At 49.9% G+C, this 23,011-nt stretch overlaps 1 protein-coding gene across 5 annotated transcripts in view; it reads left to right on the top strand.

The window, feature by feature from the left end:
- Positions 1–834: 834 nt before the first annotated feature.
- The window catches only part of TSPAN18 (tetraspanin 18), a 220,002-nt gene continuing 197,825 nt past the window's right edge, over positions 835–23,011 (top strand). For 4 of the 5 annotated variants that reach the window (XM_010592106.2, XM_064288249.1, XM_010592105.2 and 1 more), the window contains exon 1: positions 836–962. The gene's annotated coding sequence lies outside the window, so the exon portion shown is untranslated. Of the gene's footprint in view, positions 963–23,011 lie in introns of all 5 variants that reach the window. The other variant, XM_064288250.1, reaches the window with a different exon arrangement.

The following is a 23,011-nucleotide window of genomic DNA, read 5'->3' as shown; positions in this document are numbered from 1 at the left end:
TCCTGCCCCCTCCTCCGAAAGAGCCCCTAGGCCTGAGGTTGGAGACAGAGGCCAGGCCCCTGGCAGCCGCGCCATTTGCATCTGGACTGAGGTCAGGCCCCTCCCCGCTGCAGCCCTGCAGTCGCCTCTGTTATCTGCAATCGTCAAAGGCAGCCAGGGAGGGTGACTCCCAGGCTTTCAACAGGTCCTCCCAGGGCAGCTCCTCCCGAACCGGGGAGCGGGAACCCAGGGAGCGAGGTCTGGATGCAGGATCACGTCCCCACCCCAGCCCTGCAGTCAGGTGAAGGGGGCTAGCGTGGAAGTTTCCCCGGAGTAAATGCTCGGAATCGGGCTTGCCGTTCTCTCCACTCCCCCAGCGGTTCTTCGAATTCAGACGAAGCGAGGTCCCGAGAGCAAAGTGGGGAGATGCCCAGGGGGTCAAGGAAGGAGAGAAGGGCAGAGGGTGGCCCCAATGACCCCAAGAGCAAAGGCTGGATGCCGGGTTGGAGCCGAAACCAGGGCAGGGAGGCGGCGAAGGGCAGCTCTCTGGTGGAGACGTGCCTTCACCGCGGCCGCCACAGCAGCCGCAGCAGCGGCGGCGACTGGAGACCGAGGGGAGGAGGTTTGCGGAGGGGAGGGAGCGCGGGGAGGGGAGGGACGGCGCGGTGGCTGGGAGGTGGGGCCGGCGGCAGGCGGGCGGCAGCAGCTGCTGCCGGCGTCTCAGGGGCTCCAGGCTGCGCGGCGGACGCAGCGCCGAGCGATCCACAGCGAGACGCGCGAGGCCGCCCGCGCCCGGCCCTGCGCCCCGAGCGAGTGCCGCCGCCGCCACCGCCTCGCGCCCGCAGGTCCCTGGCTACGCCTCCAGCGCCGGGAAGGCAGCCGGCGCCGAGCAAGTTGCGAGCGCGCTCTCCGCCCGGGGAAAGTTTCCCCGCGGCCCCGGCGGGAGTTAGCGTGGGTCCGGCCGCTGCAGCCGCCGCTGGAAGGTAGGGGGCTCTGCACCTCCGGGCGCTGGGCAGCTGCGCCTTCGGGACTTGGAGATTCACGTGCTCCCCGGGGTAACCGGGCGACCCGGAGGTGGTGGTTGAGATGGTGGAATGGGGGGCCCCAGGACGGTCCCGGTGACGCCCAAGAGCCAAGTTCTTCTCAAACTAGCATTGGGGGTGGCGGGCAGGGAAGACGTGCTCGCCGCAGACCCCTGCCCCGAATGGGCCGTGGGCTGGGGGTTTCGCCCGGGACAGGTGCAGCCCAGCCGGCGCAGGGTTCTCAGGGTGATGGGTGAGGGGGCGTTAGGGGAATGGCGGGGGGCCGGCAGGTGTGGTTTCAGGGTCCGGAGTCTCGGCGAGGGCTGCGCCCGGAGGAGGGTGCGTCCCACGCTGCCCTGGAGAAGGGCAGGTAGGGACTAGGGGACTGGGGTCCGGGCAGAGAGGGTTGTGGGGTTCAGCAGGGGCACCTGAGGACGGGCTGCCTTCGGAGTCCTTGGCCAGAGGACCGGGAGGAGGTGCCGCGCTTTCCTCCGGGGCCCGCCTTAAGCACTACGAGATGTGCACGGTTTGGGAGAGCGGAGACTCGGTGGTGTGCTCTGTGGATACGAAGCTTGGGCAGTCCAGATTTAGGGGATGTAGCGGGAGTCGGCTTGGAGGGCTGCAGCGTTCGGGTGGGTTCGCGCCGGCTCTCAGTCCTGGCTAGATTGAGGTGAGTTGGCACCCGCAAGGGGGCGCCTTTCTCCGGCCTTTCCACCCACAGGAAGGCGAGTCCCAACTCTTGCAAGACAAATGCACCGAAAACCACAACGTAGGAACCACAGATCCTCAAAACACCCGGGCCCGCCCCAGGACCCCTCAACCCAAGCCAGACTGGGTGAGAGGATCCAAGTGTGAGGCTGGGCTGGCCCCAATTGTAACTGTGCCGCGTGCTGGAATGTTTGAAGCGGTTTTTAATTTGGGTGGGGGTGGGGAGGGGTGGGGGGAGGGTGGTGGCAGGGTTGGTGGGTGAATAAAAAATTCACCTCCAGGAAAACAATCCGCCCCTCCCAAAACTGGTGTCGAGAAAGTGGGACAGCGAATTAACTTTGAGATTTCTTGGAGATGTTGGACCCCAAACCACTGAATCCATTCTTTTCTGTACAAGTTTTGCACCTTCCTTTCCTGGATCTGGCCAAGTCCCTGCCTGGTGTGGGCAAAATGAAGTCTTGGGGTGTACCCTTTTATCCGTTCCCTGAGGATGGAGGTGATGGGGGCCCCTTAAAGACTTTAGCAGTTCAAGTTGAAATGTTACTTTCTCAGCAGTCAGCTAGAGGCCACCCAACTCCCACCCAGAATCTGGGGTCTGCAGTCCAAATTCACCTGGTCATTCTACAGTTATTGGTGGAAACCTGCTGTGTCCCCATTGTCTGACCCCAGGGCCCCTGCTGAGGCATTGGGAAGCAAGACCCATGCTGGCCTCTCTGCAGAATATCCTGTCATCTTTGTCATGTGGGGACTGTTTGAAATTGAAGGGATGCTGAAGGGACTGTTGCCTCATCTTCCTCTCCAATTCCCTCTTTCCCTCCTTCCTGCACCCCAAGTGAGTATAAATGAGCAAATCAGCAAGTGTGTGGTGTGGCCTTATCCTAGCCGGCGGAAGTTTTCATCTTCCTCTTGGCTAGAAATGTGTGCTCACTGGACAGCCCTCCCTACCCCCTCTCTTTCTCTTGTCCTCAGAGTACTCTGCAAAGGTGAGGAAAATGGGCGGTCCCCGACAGAGAGCTGAGGTGCTTGAGTTCTGTGTAGCCCGCCAACTGTTTTTGTTGGCTGCTACCAAATTGCTGCAGGACTGAGCGGCTGTAAAGAAAGATCAGCATTATTTTTATTCTGATAGAAGACGGGGAGGAGAGAAGAGAAAGAGGAAAGGGTGGAGAAGCCACTGTCTTCTGGGTTCCTCTTCAAGACATTCCATGGAGCCAGAAAACAGAAGGAGTTTTTTTGTTTGGCTTTGTTTTCAATGACTTGTTTTTCTGCTGAGGGGAAGTGTGTCTGTGAACAGCCCTGCCCTTGGAACCCGTGTGTGAGCACAGGGGCCCCCAGGAGGCTGGCAGATCCTGGCCCTGAGTGTCTCCCTCCCCTCTCTCCCTCCATACCCCAGCCCATCTTTACCCGAGGGATTTAATGTCAGTGTTTGAAATTAGCATATCATCTGTGGACTCAGACTTCTCCCAGCCAAACTCCAAGATCCCTGATTCTGCAAAATTTCAAGTCTTGGGCACTCTGTCTCCTTGTCTCCCATGCCCCTAGTTCACTTACTCACTTGGCCAGCCCTTGGAACGTTTGTACCCCACCTGGGTCTGAAATGACAGTAGATAAACGAAAGCTCCAGGATACCCTCTAGAAGCAGAAATTAGTCTGGAGTTGGGGTTAGGACACCTGCGTTTGACTCCAGGAATGACCCTGTCCCTTTGAAAAAATTCACGTCTGCTTGGAAATCACTCCCTGAATTACTGAATGAGGTTTTAATGGTGTGTGTGTGTTGGGGGGGGGGTGGATTGGGAATGGGGCGCTGGGCAGAGAGGGATATGAGGAGTTTGAGCCAAGGGATTATGGCGGCACTTTGTGGGAGGGGGCTGGGAATGAGGGAAAGAGCAGATTTGAAATCCAGCTCTTCTGGATTGTTATTGTGGCCTTGGTCGAGTCACTTCCCCTCTTAAACCTGCTTTCCCAGTCTGCAAAATGAGAATGTTGGCCCAGGAGATTCTGAGAGGCCTTGCAATTTGAAATTAGGAGAGTCTTTTTTTTTTTAACCTTTTAGGGAGAGTCCCTGGGTGGTGAAAACAGTTGACACGCTTGGCTGCCAACCAAAAGGTTGGAGGTTTGAGTCCACCCAGAGGTTCCACGGAATTAAGGCCTGGTGTTTTTGGGTGATCTGCTTGCAAAAAAATCAGCCTTGAAAACTTTATGGAGCACAGTTCTACTTTGAGACACAAGGGACCGCCAAGAGTCAGAGGGTACCTCTCCAGGATGCCCACCCCACCCTCCCCCACCCCTCCTTCACAGCAAAGTCTCTCTGTGAGTAAACCAGATAGATTCTAAAAAACAGGGCTCCAGTCCTACTTCAGGTTCTTTTAGCGCTAACGAAACTTGCAGCGTTTTGGAGTGTGTGTGTGTATGTGGTGGGTGTGGTAATATTGGTGACCTGTGCCTATTGGGAGCCCCACATCTGTCTGTAAGCTTGAGCATAGCCACCTTTCTCCTGTTGCCTGTTCGGGCCCCATTCCCTCTTCTTCCCTGGGAAGAGCCAGCGTTGGCGGCTGGGCTGCACATTTTTGGGATCTCTCTTTCCAGTGAGCTGCTCTTCTTGCCTAGTTCATCAGCGGTTGAGAAGGAAAACCAGGAACATTTGTTCGTGCTCAGCTGGGACACAGCAAGGAAGGGGGGCGGTTGGAAAGCAGCACTTTGGTCCCCCGGAGCAGATGACGCTGGCGGAGCAGGCAATTCTGCAACCTGATACCGTTGTACAAATGTGCCAGCTTGGGCGCCTCCTGCCACACGGGCTGGCACCTTGGACCCGCATCAGTGCTCCGAGGGGAGGGGGGAAGATAATGACACAGTTTTTAGAAAGAGAGGGAGGGTGAGTTGGTGAGCCACAGTGCCTGCATCCGCCAAAGCTGGCCTTTCATCTCGGCACTTGTGGTTTTAAGGCCCAGCCCTGCCCCTTGTCTGCACCCAAGACTGTTGGCTTAATTAGTGAATGAAACAAGTTGGAGGTGAGCAAAAACATGCTCACTGGTTGTGTGAATGTGTGTGTGTGTATGTACTGAAAGGCAATACGATGGCGTGGGACGGTCACTGACCCAGGAGTTTGGAGACTTGTGCTTTCTCCCTGTTCTGTGACAAATGGACATGTTGGACCTGAGTGAGTCACTCCCTTCTCTGAGGCTCAGTTTCCCTACTTCTTCAGAGGTGGTGCTGCATGGTGGTTGTTAGGCTGCCTGGGTTTGAATGTTGGCTTTATACTACTTGTTAGCTCTGTGATCTTTGGTGCCTCAGTTTCCTGACCTGTACACTGGGATTAATAATAAAAAACCCACCTCCCTGAATTATTGTCAATAATCTCATTTGTTTATCAATGAGATATAAAACGTATAAAACCCTTTGCACAGTACCCGGTGCCTAGTAAGTGCTCAACAAATGTTTCCTATCATCACTGACATTATTGTCATTAAGATGGGAGGGGTCAACTTTGATCCTTTCCTGCTCTGATGCTCTGGGGCGCAGGGTGTGTGCATGTGTGTGTGTGTGTGTGCGTGTGTGTGCGCACGCGTGTGTTTGTGTGCGTGCGTGCGCGTGTGTGTGCCTGCTTTTGGGGTGGGAAGACAAGGGTGAATATAATAAATTGCTTCTTGGTTTCCTTCTTCCTTCCCCTGCCTCCTTGAAGAACTCCTGAGCTAAAGTCTTGTGATTATTCTCATGGTAGCCCCATCCCCGTGGCAGGAAGCCCAATTTGACATCACTGAAAAGATCTTGGTTTCTGGCACTTGAGGGATAATATTTCATCAGCTAGTATTTGTCCATCCTTTCCCTTCTACCCTTTGTTTCCCACCCTTAACCATAGTACGAAGACCATATGTTCAGATAATGAGCTTAAGCTGATAAACAACTCCCAGATACACCCAAATAAAAGACCGTCTCACTAGAAGACACTTTCACCTTTAAAATAAATAGTCTGGTTCCTCTGTTACATTGCATTGTGTCTGGCTGGCTCTTCTTCTGTCTTTGTGTTCTGCTCCTCTATTCTGTTGCAGGGATGTGGCCTGGGTCAGGTCTGGGGTCTGAGGCTTCGGTTTGATCAGCGGCCCTGGCTGGGGCAGCCTCCTCCTCTGGCAGCTTGGGAAGGGACCATGGCCAGACTGAGCCTCGTGCCTCATCTTCCTCCAGCAAGGCTGTTGCTCTGAGCATCCCAGCGATGAACATCATGGTGGCAGGTGCTTAGGGAGTGCTCACCACGGGCCAGGCGCTGGACAGTGCTTCATCCTCACTTCTGCCGACTTTACACGTTAGAAATTGGTTCAGATATTACCCCATTTTACAGATTTGAAAGTAAGGCCTAGGAAAGTCGTAAGAGTAGGTGGTGGGGCTGGGGTTTGAGCCTGGCTTGATCTGACTCCCAATCCTGTGCTCTAAACCACCACATGATATCTCCTCTAACCTGTTCCTCTTATATCAAAACTTTGTGTGACCCCTAAAGCCCCCAGGAAAGATATTCCAGAGATGTCCCTTCTTCCCCCTTTTGATCATCTTTTGGTCTTTTCATCCAGTATTGATTACTTGGCTGTCCTGGGGTCAGGGAAGAACATTTTTGGGCATGGCTGCTTGCAGGAAGAGAATGGTCTTATTAATCAACAAAAAGTGGTAACGGAAAGAGGATACGTATCGGAGTCACAGGTCTGAATTTGAATCTTGTTTTTGCTACTTAGTGGCTGGGTGGCCTTGGTTTCCTTATCTGTGAAAATCAGAATAGTAGCCTTATTAATACCCTTAAGCAGAATAACACTGTAGATGCCACAGCAATGACCCCAGAACCTCAGTGGTTTAGCACAACAGGTTTCATTGTGACTCCCACAACTTGGGTAACATGAGTCTCTGCTCCACACGGTTACTCAGGGACCCAGGCTGAAGGTGACTTCACCATCCTTGTGAAGCTGTACCTTCTAGAATATGTGGCCTCCAGCGTTGCTGCAGAAGGGGAAGAGAGAGATGGAAAAGGCACACTGACACTCAGCTATGTCAGCCTGGAAATGAAACATGCCACTTCAGCCTCAAACTATCTGCAAGGGAGGCCAGAGAATGTAAGGAAGCAAATGGATATTTGAACAGCACTAACTCTCTCCACGTTGATATTTCCCTAATAAAGTGCCCTGAGGATTAATTGAGACGATGCGCCTAAAGCTTCTAGCATAGACCTGGTATGTAGTCGGTCCATAGAACATGGAGGCTTCCTTTCCCTAGTAATTCCTGATATGAATTGCTCTTTAGAGATTAAATAACCAGGTGCTGTCAAATTGACCCTGACTCGTGGCAGCCCCACGTGTACAAACAGACTAGAACTGTACTCCATAGGGTTTTCATGGCTGTGACCTTCCAGAAGAAGATCACCAGGCCTCTCTTCTGACCCACCTCTGGGTGAGTTTGAACTGCCAGCACTTCAATTAGTAGCTGAGTGCCTAGCTAGTTGCATCGCCCAGGGACTCTCTTTATAGATTACAGATTGTGTATATGGAAATATTTCATGACAACCTTCTGAGGTATGCTAGGCAGGCAGATCGTATCGTGCCTGTAATACTCTGGAGGGAGGTGTAGCTCAGAGAGGCCAAGCGACTGGGAAGAGGACCCAGAGCCCAGGACTAAGTCAGGCCCTTGACCTACAGTTTCAGTGTTCTTGGCACATCTCCCACCCACTCCTACTCCCTGTGACCTTTTTTGGCTTAATGAGGTTTACTGATCTGAGAACTTTTTCCAGAGTCTTCTGCAACCTACCTCTGCCACTGCTTCCTCTCTTTCCCCATTCCCTCATGGTGTGGAGTTTCTATAATATGTGTGTGTGAGGAGAGGAGACTACCCAGAAGCTGCAGGAGAAGGGTGGTGATGTGAGGTGAGAGAAGCTATATATTTTAGATATTTGTAGCGAAAGCCGTAGGAGTTTGGGCCCCACATGCACTGCTTTGGGAACTGCTGTGCGTTTGAGCTTCAGGGTGTCCCCCCAGATGATACACGGGGTTATCAGTGGTTCGTGCCCCACCCATGCAGCCCCCATGCTGGCCCCTTGTGTCCTTGTGGGGGATTGGGCTGTGAAGGAGAGGGAGCCTGTGACGCTTTCCAGTCCTGGCAGTAACATGGCCGGGCCTAGCTTCGAAACCCTTGCTGTGGGCTTCCCAAGCACTAGCAGTGGTATCTCTGGAGAAGATGGAGTTGATGAGCAAGCAGAGGAAAGGATGGAAGAAGAAAAACTGAGAAAGAGAGCCTCAGTTTTCTTCTCTGCAAAATGGGGTGAATACAGGGAAGCTGTGAGGCTAATCAAGCACCTAAAAAACCCATTTCCGTCAAGCCGATTCTGACTCATAGTGACCCTATAGGACAGAGTAGAACTGCCCCATCGAGTTTCCAAGGAGCACCTGGTGGATTCAAACTGCCAACCTTTTGGCTAGCAGCTATAGCTCTTAACCGCTATACTACCTGGCACATAATGGGGGTGAACGTGTCTGCTCATCTCTCCTCTCCCACCGTAAGAAGGAAGAGCTGTCTTTGCCTGGGGAGAGGTGCAGAGCGGCCCAGCACACCTGCTGTCTTGGATGCAGAGGGAGTGGACTCCCATCCCCAGCAGCCTCTGGCCAGGCTCTCATGTTAAATAACTATGCCTTCCATTTGAAATGGGTGAAGAATTTGGAGCCTTGGGCCTTGGACTTAGGCCTGTCTTTTCATGCCTAATTACCACTTGGGGAGTGGGGGGCTGCTGACTGAGGCTCCCTGCCACTCCCCCGTTTTGCTGCCTCTCCAGCTGGGACAGATTGAAGAGCGCTCTTGCTGGCCAAGTGTAGCTGAGCCTCCCAGGGGAGCAGCCCTGCCACCTGGTGCCTGACATTTAGGGTTCTTCCAGCAGAGCAGGCCCAGCGCCTCACCAGCTCCAGCTTTTTAGCCCAGGGGAGAACGAGGTATCTGTCCTTCCAAAACAGAACTGCCCCCTCAAAGAACCCCATGGTATAGCTGGGTGGGCTGGGCACAGGAGTGGAGGGGCCTTTGGTTGGAAGGGAATCGCTCCTCAAGGCACGGTTCTGAGGTGACCCCTTCCCCACCTGGGAACAGCGGACACTTGTTCCTGGTGGGACTAAAGAGAGTGGCTTTCCAGGGCAGCGCCCTCCGAGATATTAGGGAGACATGTTGACTACTGGCTTCCCTGAAGAAGCATTGCGCAGGCCCAGCTACACCCGCGGGTGGGCACTGTCTTATTACCTAGAGCTGTTCTAACACAAGTGTGTGGTTTTAAAGAACAGAAATTTATTTTCTTGCTGTTCTCGAGGCTAAAAGCCTGCATTAGGGTCTCAGCTGGGCTGATTCCTTCCTTGATGGTAGCTCTGGTTGTTCCTTGGCATTTCTTGGCTTCTAGACGATCCTCTCGTGGCTTCTGTCTTCCCCCATACGTGTGTCTCTGTGTCTATTCTAGTCTGTTTATAACTCAAGTGATTAGGTTTAGGATCCACCCTACACGGTGTGATCTCATTAACACAACAGAAGAAAAAGTCTATTTCCAAACAGGATCACATCTGAAGGGACAAGGGTCAGGAATTCAACCTACTTTTTTGCGGGGGTGGGCATAGTTCAGTCCATCGAACACACCTCATTCACTCCTGTCTCCAGACCTCAGCTTCTGCAGCCTCCTCCCCCCTGAAATACATGGGACAGGGGGCAAGGGCAGGGGCTTCGGAGCTCAAAGACATGTACCAGCTCATTTAATCCTCAGCAGCCTGATGGGATGGGTGTATTACTGCCTCATTTTACAACTGAGAGAACCAAAGCAAAGACGTTACGTAATTTACCCTTGTTCACACAACTAGTAAGTGATTGATAGGTTAATCTTTCTACTGTTTTCTTATCAATAAAGTAGATACTTACCTAATCTCACAGTTATACATCAAGGGAAGTAAATTCATTGAAATACACTTTGTAAGCAGCTCAGCCTTTGCCTGATGCTGTTATCCGTCTTTGTTCCCTCCTAGTGGGTCGCTATGAGTCAGAATTGACTCGATGGCAGTGAGTTTGGTTTTTTTTTTTTTAGTGGGCCTGAAAGGTGCTGGGTATTTAGTCTGGGGTCAAGAAAGGAACACCAAGATGGGCGGAGAATGTTTTCTAGAAATAACTATTTGAAATGACTGAGCGGAAAGCACCGTCTATATTTCCGCTTGTCTTTCCGGAGTTGCCTGCCGTCCTGTCTCTCCTCGAGTTGAGAATGTCTGGTGGAGATGAATTGTTCGTGTCTGATATTTATCCTGGGCTCACCTTTAGCACTGGAAACTCTGTGACTTTTGCAAGTTGGGCTTCTCTCCCCAGGAACAGCGTACGGGCATCTCTGCAGCGGGGAGGAGGCCTCGGATGATTCTCAGCTCTGGAGACCATTGTTAGGAGCCCAGGAGGGTTTGAGGGCTCAGCCAGTGGAAGCTGGGGGGTCAGATTTGCAGCTTTGCGCCCTTGCAATGAAAGCAGAGGAGGTGACATACAGAAGAAAGGTTAGGAGTGCAGCTTCTCAAAACAACCGCCTGTGTTAAAATTCTGGTTCAGCCACGTACAAATTAAGTGACCTTTGACAAATTATGTAACTCTTCTGTGCCTCCATTTTATCTCATAGTGTTTTGAGAGGATTAAATGAGATTAAAATGCATCAGTGTATCTTTTAGGATGGAACGTGGCACGTCAAAAGTATTCAATGAATGTTATAATTATTGTAATTCTTTCATTTATCATGTTTGCCCCAGTAGAATGAGGGCAGAGACCTGTCTGTTTTGCTCACTAAGGAACCCCCAGGATGTAGTTCAGTGTCTGGGGCTGCATGGATAGGCGCTCAGTGCATACGTGCTGAATGACTGAATGAATGAATTCTTAAGAATATCTTCTTTGGGATTATTGAGTTCTGTTTCATGGCTTTCCTTGTTATGTGCTGAGATATTGCACTTTACCTCTTAGCCCCTCTTCTGTGGGGATACTGAGGGTACCATGGGAACAGATGCAATGGAGAAAAAAAACAAACAAAAAACAAGCCTGTTGCCATCAAGTCAATTCCAACTCATAGCAACCCTATAGGACAGAGTAGAACTGCCCCATAGGGTTTCCAAGGAGAGGCTGGCGGATTTGAACTGCCAATCTTTTGGTTAGCAGCTGAATGCCTAACCACTGCACCACCAAGACTCCATGGGGTTTCATAGGGCACCCTGACAGCACATAGGAAAGCCATTGGGCATAGTCTGGAGGTATGGGGCAGAGAAGACCTCTGCCCTGGTTTCTTAGTGCTGCTGTTAAGAAACGATAACACAGGTGGTTCGTTTTAAAGAATAGAAATTTATTTTCTCTCAGTTCTGGAGGCTGAGAGTCCAAATCAGGATCTCGGTTGTGTTGATTTCTTCTGTGGGCCTCTCTTCCGGTTTCTGGTGTCTACCAGCAATCCTTGGGGCTCCTTTACTTGTAGACATGGCACCTATTTCCCCTGTGTGTATATCTTTGTGTCTATCCTGCTCTTTTTATAAGATACCCTTCAAAAGTGATTAGGTTTAGGACCCACCCTACTCTGGTACAATTTCATTAACATAACAAAAGAAAACCCATATTTCCAAACAGGGTCATATTTACAGGGGCTAAGACTTCAGTATAACTTTTGGGGGAACACAATTCGATCCATAAGAGCCTCCCCATGGAACTGAAGTACAGGCTGAAGCTTGGAGGGTGAGAAGCCAGGGAATCAGGGCCTGGCAGAATGTCCTCACCACAGGGGCTCCTGGTGGTCTGATGGGGAGATCCCAATTTGAAGCACCGAGGCTTCTCCCATGGTGTGTTAGGGAACAGAATGGCATGGTCCACCAAAGACCACTGAAGAGAGGCCTGTCCTCTGCCAGCGTTATCACTCAACAGGCACAGCTCACCTAGGGAGCCCTGATGGGCCCGTCAACATGCCAGCTGGACCAGAGGGGCGTCAACTCAATTTACAGACAAATTACTCTGAGATTCCTGATGCTCCCTACTGCCTTCACAACAAAATTTGATTTACAGAAGTTCAGCTTACACACTTTGTTAGGGGAAACATCTGTTGTGTAATGTGATCACGTTAGCCACCTTGCTTAAAACTCTTCGATGGGCTTTCAGTTGGGTTCACTTGCTTTCCGTGGCCTCTGCCCCCTCCCCCACCCGAGCCTGACTCCCTCTGCTCAAGCCCAGCTGCCACCTTATTTTTCTCTCTTGTTCCCACCCACACAGGCTTCTGTACATGCTCTTGCCCCTCCATGCCTTTCCCTCCCTCTTTAGCTACCCAACTCCTCCTCATCCTTTGGATCCCAGGCCCTGCATCACCTCCTCGGGGAAGCCTTCCCTGACCTCCGAATGGGCCAAATTCACCCTCGTCAGATCTGATCAGTCCACGAGACTCCATTAATGGCATTTAGGCAGAGTTGGACAATGGTTCATTTGTTGGTGTGAATAAAGTCCATCTCCCCCACTCTAGTGTGAGCACCAGAGGGCAGGACCGTGTGTCTGTCTTTGTTCATCCTTGCATCTGGGGCACCTGGCAGGGGTTCAGGAGACATCAGGTCCTTCTCTTTCCTTTCCTCCATTTTCTCCTCTGCAGCTCAGCCTTGTTCAGTTTGTTCTGGGATAATAATCACAGCTAACATGTATTGATCACTGGCTCACCTGTCTGATCTCATCCCTTTAGGATGGTTTAGTATGGACTTCAAAGCCTGCCTGTTTTGAGTCCCAGCTATACCACTTATCAGCTCCATGACCTTGGGCAAGTGACCCAACCTTTCTGTGCTTCGTTTTTTCATCTAGAAGATGGGACTGAAACAAATACCTAATGTATTGAGTTGTTGTGAGGATTAAGTAAATTAACTCATGTCAAGCACAGTACCTGGCGCATAGTAAGAGCTTGACCAGCATTAGTTCTCATTATCAAGCCTTAAACCAGTTGCCATTGCGTTGATTCCAACTCATGGTGACCCCATGTGTGTCAGAGTAGAACTATGCTCCATACGGTTTTCAATGGCTGATGTTTTGGAAGTAAATCATCAAGGGAAACCCTGGTGGCGTAGTGGTTAAGTGCTACGGCTGCTAACCAAAGGGTCGGCAGTTCAGATCTGCCAGGCGCTCCTTGGAAACCCTATGGGGCAGTTCTACTCTGTCCTATAGGGTCGCTTTGAGTCGGAATCGACTCGATGGCAACGGGTTTTTTTTTTTTTTTTTTTGGCTTAAATCATCAGGCCTTTCTTTTGTGATTCCTCTGGGTGGACTTGAACCTCCAACCTTTTGGTTACCATCCACTAACTGTTTGTACTACTAGGGATTCCTATCAATCCTTAACAGTCCTTCTAATTCAGTACTATGATTTTCCCCATTTTATGACTGAGTAAACTGGGGCACAGAGAGGTTTAGTCACTTGCCAAACATCACACAGCTAGTAAGCAGAGGTATAGAAATGCAAACCCAGGTAGTCTGAACCCCGAGCCCACAGTCTAGTATTAAACCAAAAAAAACCCAAACCCAGTGCCGTCAAGTTGATTCCGACTCATAGCGGCCCTGTAGGACAGAGTAGAACTGCCCCATAGAGTTTCCAAGGAGTGCCTGGCGGATTTGAACTGCTGACCCTTTGGTTAGCAGCTGTAGCACTTAACTACTACGCCACCAGGGTTTCAACTCTAGTGTTAGATGGTTTATTTCCCAGTTATGTTCCTCTGCAGAACACCAAGGTCTTCTCTGCTGGAGCAAGTTTGCTTCTTAACAGTTAGGACTGGGAAGAAATCAGAATCTAGGAACCTCAGGGGCCTCTCATCTGGCCCTTTGCTCCCTTCCAGCCCTAATAATCCCTTGTTAGTCAGCAGCTGCTGAGCCTGACAGGGAATTGGGACCTTCCGCCCTGCACCCGGGCTGCAAGGAACTCTGAAGCCACGATGGAGTGGAGAGGAAGTGAGGAAGTCTCAGGAAGTGAGCAGGATTATCTGTTCCAGTAGCCCTTGTTTTCTTTTTTTTTCAGGTATCGGCAGCTCTTTAATAATAATAATGTTTTACTGGAGAAAGGCTTAGAAAGAAAATAAATCAAGTTAAATATAGTAAGGGAATATGCAAACAGAACAGAAGAGTAGTCAACGGAAAACAATTCTCAGTCTTACCCCGGTCCCTTCACCTAGAGACTACCAGTGTTGCCGGCTTTTTGTCTCTCCTGAATTGTTCTATCAGTAAACAAGCACATCCATGTGTGTATCACCCTTCCTTTTTATATACCTTGTAGCATATATTAGAGCACCCTGCATCTTGCTTTTTTTCACTTTGTCTATGTTAGCACAAGGGAGTCCTGGGTGGTGCAAATGATTAAGCGTTCGACTACTACCTGAAAGGTGGGTGGTTTGAACCCATCCAGAGTCACCTCAGAAGGAAAGGTTAGCCATCCGCCTCTGAAAGGTCACAGCTTTGAAAACCCTACGGAGCACAGTTCTGCTCGGCACACAAGGGGTTGCCATGAGTTGGAACTGACTCAATGGCAATGGGTTGGGTTTGGTTTTTATGTTAGTGTGAACATGTCTATCTTATGTTAGTTGGGTATCTCCAAAAGCAGACCCTGAACAAGGACTTGGTGCAAATGGTTTATGTATGAAGTTGATCCTGGAGTAGGGAAGTGAGACAGGGAAGGGAGGAGAGCCAATAAAAGGCGTGCCGACCTGGATTCAGTCCCTGGCCAATGTTCCTCACGTGCAGCTAGCACCCATCTATCAGTGGAGGCTGGTGTGTTGCTAAGATGCTGAACAGGTTTCAGTTGACCGCCCAGACTAAGATGGGCTAGAAAGAAAGGCCTAGTGATCTACTTCTGAAAATCAGCCAGTGAAAACGTAATGGTCCAATCTATAACCAATCATGGGGATGACAGGACTAGGCAGCGTTTCTTTCTGTTATGCATGGGGTTGCCATGAGTTGGGGGCTGACTTGAGGGGAGCTAAGAACAACAACAGTGAGCAGCTTACTGTTGTGGGAAACCAGGGCTCAGTCGTACTGCGGACCCTTTGAGGGACTGTGTAGGGCACACCTCGGAATCATCCCAGTCAGCGGTGATGAAGCTGGGGTGTTTATTCACCAGCTCCCATCACCCATTGGTTAAGGGTTGCCCCTGGGGGCATCAGCTGCTGGATACCCTGCAGAATGGGCTGAGTGAGGCTCCGCACCTAGCAAGAGCCTTCAGGCCCAGAGACCGAAGGGGTACTTGAGAGGGGACTATCAGAGTGAACAGAACTGTCCATTGAAGCTATAGGGGATCTCCAGGGTGGACCAGAGGATCCAGGAAAGACCACCTCACATGTCTGTTACTTACCTATGCTTTTTTGTCCACTGTATGATGGATGCTTTTGCCTGGCTTCCTACTGGTGAGCTGAAATGCTTTTCTGGCACACACTTCTGTGCGGTTGCCCCACCAAGCAGACAGTGTGTGGAGGCGTCCTATTGTGGAGTGGCCGGCTAGGTCAACAGCCATCTTCTCTCTCTCATAATGGCTTATCTTTTTCCGGTCTCTTCCTGCCCTATCCCCCTTAGTCCCCAAAGACATCATATTGGCCCTTTCATCTTATGGGGTCCAGGGGCCTGGACTAGGTGAGGTCTGGGAAAGAGCCTATGGGGCCCTTTTGGGAAGGCCTTGTGAAGGGGAGGCCAGCAGGTCAAGGCGGAGGGCAATTTCCACCTTCCCCTGGTATGTGATGTGGACCTCAGTTGGCAGATCAAAGAACTTTTTGTTGTTGTTTTATTTTCCTTTCCAGAGGCTTCTTGCTGGGAAAGCAGGCTGCAGGGCCAAGGCAAACAGAGCCGAGCCCTGATGCCTCTGCCTGCTTGTCCTGCGAGAAGGCAGGGCTGAGCGAGGTGGAGGTTGGGTCCTTGGTGCTACTGCGGGGCTGGAGTTGAACCATAGGTGGCAGCTTCCCCGAGGGGCCTGTCTTTGTTCCTAGGGTGGCTATAACAAAGTACCACAAGCCAGGTGGCTTAGAATAGCCGAGATTTCTTGTCTCACAGTTCTGGATGCTTGAAGTCTGAAATCAAGGTGTTGGCAGGGCCTATGCTCTCTCAGAAGGCTCTAGGGGGTGATCTGGTGACTTCTGACAATGCTTGGTACCTCCTTAGCTTGTAGATGCATCACTCAGTCTCTGCCTGCATCATCACATGGCCTTCTTCCCTGCATGTCTCTCTTTTTGTCTCTTCTTCTGTTTTATAAGAACATCAGTCACACTAGGGGCCACTCTACTCAGTATGACAGTCCATGGATGGTGCAAATGGTTAAGCGCTCACTACTAACTGAAAGACTGGAGGTTCAAACCTACCCATAGGCATCTCGGAAGTAAGGCCTGGTGATCTGCTTCTGAAAGGGCACAACCATGAAAACCCCATGGAGCAGTTCTACTCTGCACATTTGGGGTTCCCACGAGTCAGAATTGATTTGATGGCAACTAACAACCTGCGTGGTTTAAAGTCAGAAAGGGTGTGTGTCAAGGTGGTATCCTTTCACCATACCTATTCAGTCTGTATGTTGTTGTTGTTAAGTGCCGTCGAGTTGGTTCCAACTCATAGCGACCCTGTGCACAACAGAACGAAACACTGCCGGTCCTGTGCCATCCTTACAATTGTTGTTATGCTTGAACCCATTGTTGCAGCCACTGTGTCAATCCACCTTGTTAAGGGTCTTCCTCTTTTTCGCTGACCCTGTACTTTGCCAAGCATGATGTCTTTCCCCAGGGACTGACCCCTCCTAACAACATGTCCAAAGTATGTAAGAAGCAGTCTTGCCATCCTTGCCTCTAAGGAGCATTCTGGTTGTACTTCTCTCAAGACAGATTTATTCGTTCATCTGGTAGTCCGTGGTATATTCAGTATTCTTCGCCAACACCACAATTCAAAGGCATCAGTTCTTCTTCGGTCTTCCTTATTCATTGTCCAGTTTTCACACGTGTATGAGGCGATTGAAAATACCATGGCTTGGGTCAGGGGCACCTTAGTCTTCAAGGTGACATCTTAGCTCTTCAACACTTTAAAGAGGTCCTTTGCAGCAAATTTACACAATGCAATGTGTCTTTTGATTTCTTGACTGCTGCTTCCATGGATGTTGATTGTGGATCCAAGTAAAATGAAATCCTTGACAACTTCAGTCTTTTCTCTGTTTATCATGATGTTGCTCATTCAATCTGTATACTGAGCAAATAATCCGAGAAGCTGGACTGTATGAAGAAGAACAGGGCATCAGGATTGGAGGAAGACTCATTAACGATCTGCGTTATGCAGACGACACAACCTTGCTTGCTGAAAGTGAAGAGGACTTGAAGCACTTACTGATGAAGATCAAAGATCACAGCCTTCAGTATGGATTACACCTCAACATAAAGAAAACAAAAATCCTCACAACTGGACCAATAAGCAACATCATGATAAATGGAGAAAAGATTGAAGCTATCATGGATTTCATTTTGCTTGGATCCACAATCAACACCCATGGAAGCAGCAGTCAAGAAATCAAAAGATGCGTTGCATTGGGGAAACCTGCTGCAAAAGACCTCTTTAAAGTGTTGAAAAGCAATGATGTCACCTTGAAGACTAATGTGTGCCTGACTCAAAAAGCCGTGGTATTTTCAATCACCTCATCTGCATGCGAAAGCTCGACAACGAATAAGGAAGACGGAAGAAGAATTGACACCTTTGAATTGTGGTGTTGGCAAAGAATATTGAATATACCATGGACTGCCAAAAGAATGAACAAATCTGTCTTGGGAAGAAGTGTAACCAGAATGCTCCTTAGGAGCAAGGATGGTGAGACTGCGTCTTATATACTTCGGACGTGTTGTCAGGAGGGATCAGTCCCTGGAGAAGGACATCATGCTTGGTAAAGTACAGGGTCAGTGGAAAAGAGGAAGACCCTTAACAAGGTGGATTGACACAGTGGCTGCAGCAATGGGCTCAAGCATAACAATGATTGTGAGCATGACGCATGACCCGGCAGTGTTTCGTTCTGTGGTACATGGGGTCACTATGAGTCAGAACTGACACCATGGCACCTAACAACAACAACTCCTGTTCAGTATGAGCTCATGTTAACTTGTATCATCAAAGAGCCTATTTTCAAACAAGGTCGCTGTTATCTAAAAAAAAAAAAAAAACTGTTAAAACGGAAGTACCACAAATGGGTGGCTTTAACAACAGAAATTTATTTTCTCACAGTTTAAGGCAACTGTAAGTCCAAATTCAGGGTGCTGGCTCTAGGGGAAGGGTTTCTCTGTCTGTTGGCTCTGGGGTAAGGTCCTTGTCTCTTGCACTTCTGTTTATTCCTAATCCTCCTGTGGCCTGGCATCTCACTTCCCCCATCTCTGCTTGCTCATTTTCTTGTTAAACCTCTTTTATATCTCACAAGAGATTGACTTAAAACACACCCTACGCTAATACCGTCTCATTAACATAACAGAGAATCCCCCTGATTGGTTGGGATTATAACCATAAAAAAAAAAAAAAATTTTTTTATAGGTATCCAAAAAAAAAAAAATCCGTTGCCGTCCAGTCAATTCCAACTCATAGTGACCCTATAGGACACAGTCAAACTGCCCCATAGGGTTCCCAAGGAGCACCTGTGGATTTGAACTGCTGACCTTTTTGGTTAGCAGCCATAGCTCTCAACCATTGTGACACCAGGGCTTCAACCATAGGTATAAAAAAGAAACCCAAATCAATTCCGACTCATAGCCACCCTATAGGACAGAGTAGAACTTACCCATAGAGTTGCCAAGGAGCGCCTGGTGGATTTGAACTGCCGACCTTTTGGTTAGCAGCTGTAGCACTTAACCATCACTCCACCAGGGTTTCCAGCCATACGTATAGGAATTAGGATTTACAATACGTATTTTTGGGGGAGACAATTCAGTCCAGAACAGTCACATTCACAGGTACAAGGGGTTAAGGCTTTAACATATTTTAGGGGATACAGTTCAACTCCACCAGGGCCCTTCTTTCCTCTGAGCCCAGAGATCAATGGGGACAGTGGGAACACTGGGGACCAACCTCAAAGCCTAATGGACCCCTGGCAGGACCAGGAGAACTGGGAATGTGGGCTTCTCACTGAATTGTTGCCAGGTGGAAACCTCAGGTTTTTCTCAGCGCGACTCGTCACAGCCAATAAACAAGAGGCTGAAGTGGGAGATTAGAAAGGCCCTTAATTTTGTTGTGTAAGGAAAGAAACAGTCAGGGCTGCTGCCTCCAAGACTGCTCAACCAGGGCGAGATGGAAGGTTACTTTTAAGCAGATTACTTGCAAGCAGGAAGTTCATACAAGTTACATCAGCAACATTCTTCATCATACTACAAAGGCGTTTACATATAACTTCATGCGTGGCGTGTTCAGAAAATGGCAGTTAAACTCCACCCGGAGACAGAGAAGTTACTAGGTATGAGGTACGTAATGAGCTAAAACTTATCCAAAATGTCAACACAGCGCCTAAACTGGTTTCCACCAGTTTCCTCTAGTTTTGGGCAAGCCGTTAAAGAACCAGAATGTGAATGTAAAGCTACAGGACGTGTCCAGCGAGCTGCTTGAGGCAGTGGAATTTTCCACAGCCCGGGACCTCTGTCTCATTATTGGGGGAGCTATGTGGGGGGAACTCAAAGAGCTAGACTAGGGACTAGGTTCAACTCATGAATCACTGTCCTCCACCTAATGTGATGGGGAGAGCACTCGACTGGGAGTGCACTCGATTGGGAGAGCCTACTGCTGGTTTGACTAACTCTGGTTTCCTTCTGGTTTGTCAACCGCACAGGGGAGGGGGGCCGAGGCTGCTGGTTCTCAGAGTCTCCTTCAGGCTTAAGAGCCCCTGGTTCTCTTCTCTCAGGTTCTTGAATAGGAAATAGAACTGCAAGGCCTCCCATCCCCTGGAGAAAGGTGCTCAGGAAGCCAAAGCGTGGTTGTTGATGGAAGTGAGGGTGTTGTTTAAATACATTAAGAGTGAAAGAGGAAAATCCATCAGCATTATTTTCAATAGCCGGGATGATATGCATAACATTTCCTCCCTTTCATTTGATAATTTCTTCTCCTCAAAGTCGTTTGCAGAAAAAAATTGTCTGATGATTTGCTACACAATGAGCTCAAATGCAAACATTGCTTTTCAAAGTGGTTGCTATGTAATTGAATTTAAATAATGGGCAATTTTTGTTTCCAAGTAGCCCAACCACTCACCAAGGTCTGTTCAAACCTGTTGGAGAAGTTTGAGTGTGTGTGTTTGTATGTGTGTGTGTGAAGAGAAATAGAAAGACCTCACCGATAGAGTCATTTTGGCAAAGTAAATAAAACTGATAATAATAAAATTAAATAAATTCAGGTGTGTGAGTTTGTGGGTGTCTGCAGGGGATGGTTGGCTAAAGGCTGGTGGTTTGAACCTACCCAGTGGCATCACAGAAGAAAGGCCTGGCAATTGCTTCTGTAAAGATTACAACTAAGAAAACCCTATGGAGCAGTTCTACTCTGTCACACGTGGGGTCGCCACGAGTGGTGTGAGTTTGTACATGCCTGCTGGTGAGAAATGTAGCCACACACCCATTGTTGAGGGTGGGATTAAAATCAAACACCATGCTACCAGGAGAAGATGAGGAGAACTCCAGCTGTAGAGTCCCATAGATGTGGGTTCAAATCCTCGGTCTGCCCCTCACCAACTGTATAACTGAAAGTTATTTTCTTCTCTGAGCCTTAGTTTCTTCATCTGGAAAATGGGGGCACCAAAAAACGGGAAGAGGAAATGAGATCATGAGTACCCAGTGCCTAAGCTGGGGCTGGGCATGGGTGTCACCCGCCACATCAGCTCTGCCCTTCCGTGTTCTCCCAATGCACAGCTCTGCGATGCCATGTACACCCTGCTGCCACACGCATGATCTCGTTGACGCTCTGCCATCCCATTGGGATGAGGTTTTTATCCCCATCTTGCAAAGGGGAAACCTGAAGTGCCGAGGTTACAGAATTCCAGAGATCACCCAGCAGATGAGGGAAATATGAGAAGCTGGAAGGGTCTGTCTTAACCATGGCAAGGCCTGGCTCTTTCCACTGTAAGGGAATTTTTGCCTGTGAGCCTTGCCGAATGTAGACATGGGCTCCTGGTATTGCTTCTTTTAGGCACGTTTTCCTTCCCTCCCTCCCTCTCTCCCTTCTGTGGTGTGCACTAGACTTACTGAAGATTTGAGTCTGAAGATGGTGTACCCGGTGCACAATTCAGAATGGAATATTAGACTTTTCTGTTCTTAAAAGCCCCTTAGCCAGACCCACCATCAGGAACTCTCTCCCAGCCCGCTGCCCCTGGCTGGGCCCCCTCCTCTCCTCTGAGTATCTCCCCAGTCTTGGCCCCCCTCCACCCCCTCTCCCTGAGACCACACAAGGACACAGATCCCTCCCAGTTTATTCTGCAGTGTGTTTCTGCTCCCTGCACTTGGAGGACACCCGTCCCTCGTGTGAGCCACGCAGGTTTAGAGCAGTGGGAGAGTTGCCTCTCCAGCACCCAACTGCTGGGCCCCTCCTGCACACCAACACTCACCCTTTGCCAGAGACTCTTCCTTACAGGTCCAGTGGGCCTAGCAGGTCGGTGCCTCTCTGGGCAGCTCCCTGCTCGTACCTGCCGAAAGCCAGCTTCCCAGGGGCTCTAGCACCAGACCTTACCTGAGGCTGAACTATGCCCTGAAGGGTCCTTAGAAACATCCTTCTTCAGAGCCTCCTTTGGGGAGTGCAGATCTTCCCAGCTCCCATCTGTGTTCTCGTCTCCAATGGGGTCAGCAGGGGCTGTGAACAGAAGTAGCTCTCTTCCCCCCGGAAGAATGCAGGAGCCAATGGTGCATGTATGTGCGTGCACACGTGTAGACATGCATGCCTTTTATATGGATTCCAGCTGAGCACTGAACCTGTGCTTAGCAGGTCACCGAGGCTTGGGTAGAAATATATGTGATGTTGAAGGTAGGCCTTTGGGATGAGGAGTAGCAGCATTAAGCAAAGGCTCTTTCTGGCCAGCACTGTGGATAATAGAGAGCTATGTGGTACAGTGGTTAGAGCTGGCATCTGGGGTCAGGCCTCCAGGGGTGGATTCTGGCCCTGCCACTTTCTGATTTGTGTGACGTAGGACGTGTTAAGTTTGGGTGCCTCCTGTTCCTCGCCTGTGAAACTAGATAACAGCAGCGTCTACCTCACTCGCTGTTGGAAGGATGAAATGAATGAGTGACGGAAAGTGCCAAGCTCAAGGCTGACATGGGCTCTGCAGGGTACACAGCCGAGTCCCCACAGGTTTGGGGAGAGGGAATAACTGGATGTGGTGGGTTGATGTGTGCCTGGAGCTAGGCATTGCCCGAGTTGTGAGTTGCCCTGGCGTCTTCTCCCATCTCCTCCTGTGCTCTGCCGCCTCTGGGGTAGCCGGGAGCTCTCTCAGCACTACAGGCACTTCTGGAATCCCAGGTTCACTTCCCAGACGTGGAGGGCAGGCTGGGGGCCTTCAGCGGCCACAGACTTGGGAGCCCCAGAACTCCAGAGAAGGAAAAGATTTTGGAGAGAAGATACAGCTATTCCCCAGGGAGGAAATGTCTTAGGAACACGATTCGAAGACTCAGTTCCAGGCACCTTTTGTTAATAATGGCCTCAAAAAGGCAGATTTGATAGGGCGCTAATAAGCCCAAACCAAACCCATTGCCATCAAGTCGATTCCGACTCATAGTGACCCTACAGGGCCGAATAGAACCGCCCCGTAGGGTTTCCAAGGCTGTCAGTCTTTATGGAAGCAGACTGGCACGTCTTTCTGCTGTGGAGTGACTGGTGGATTCGAACTGCCCGTGTTTCGGTTACCAGTCAAGCACTTTAACCACTGCGCCACCAAGGCTCCTTCTTTCTAACGGCCTCCAGAAGGTAGATGCTAGGGAACTTGTAGTTTTTTAAAGCTTTTTTTTTTTAAATTATTATTAATTTCCAGTGTGAGTGAGGGGATAAGAACCAGAGGGAGCCATCTGCCTGCTTGAGAGGGAGAAAATGAGATTGCTTGGTTTTCATTTGCAGCAAAATGCACTGTGTGTTTTCCTACAAACGTTAATGAAGACAGAACTGGTAAAACAACAGAGGCCTCCTGGGCTGCTGCCGAAACACCTCCAGTTGCAGCCTCCTCCGTAGGTTTACGTGTATTAGCGCTTCAGAAAGGGGCAATTTCCAGCGATGTCAGATCACCAATCGCAGCTGCATTACAGAAGATCTCTTTCTTATAGCCCAGGGATCAGCCTGAGAATGCCACCTCACCTGCTCTC

Source organism: Loxodonta africana, chromosome 7, assembly GCF_030014295.1.
Source record: "Loxodonta africana isolate mLoxAfr1 chromosome 7, mLoxAfr1.hap2, whole genome shotgun sequence".
Lineage (NCBI taxonomy): Eukaryota > Metazoa > Chordata > Mammalia > Proboscidea > Elephantidae > Loxodonta > Loxodonta africana.
Note: the sequence above shows the minus strand (reverse complement) of the source record. Positions and strands in the feature narration are given on the sequence as shown.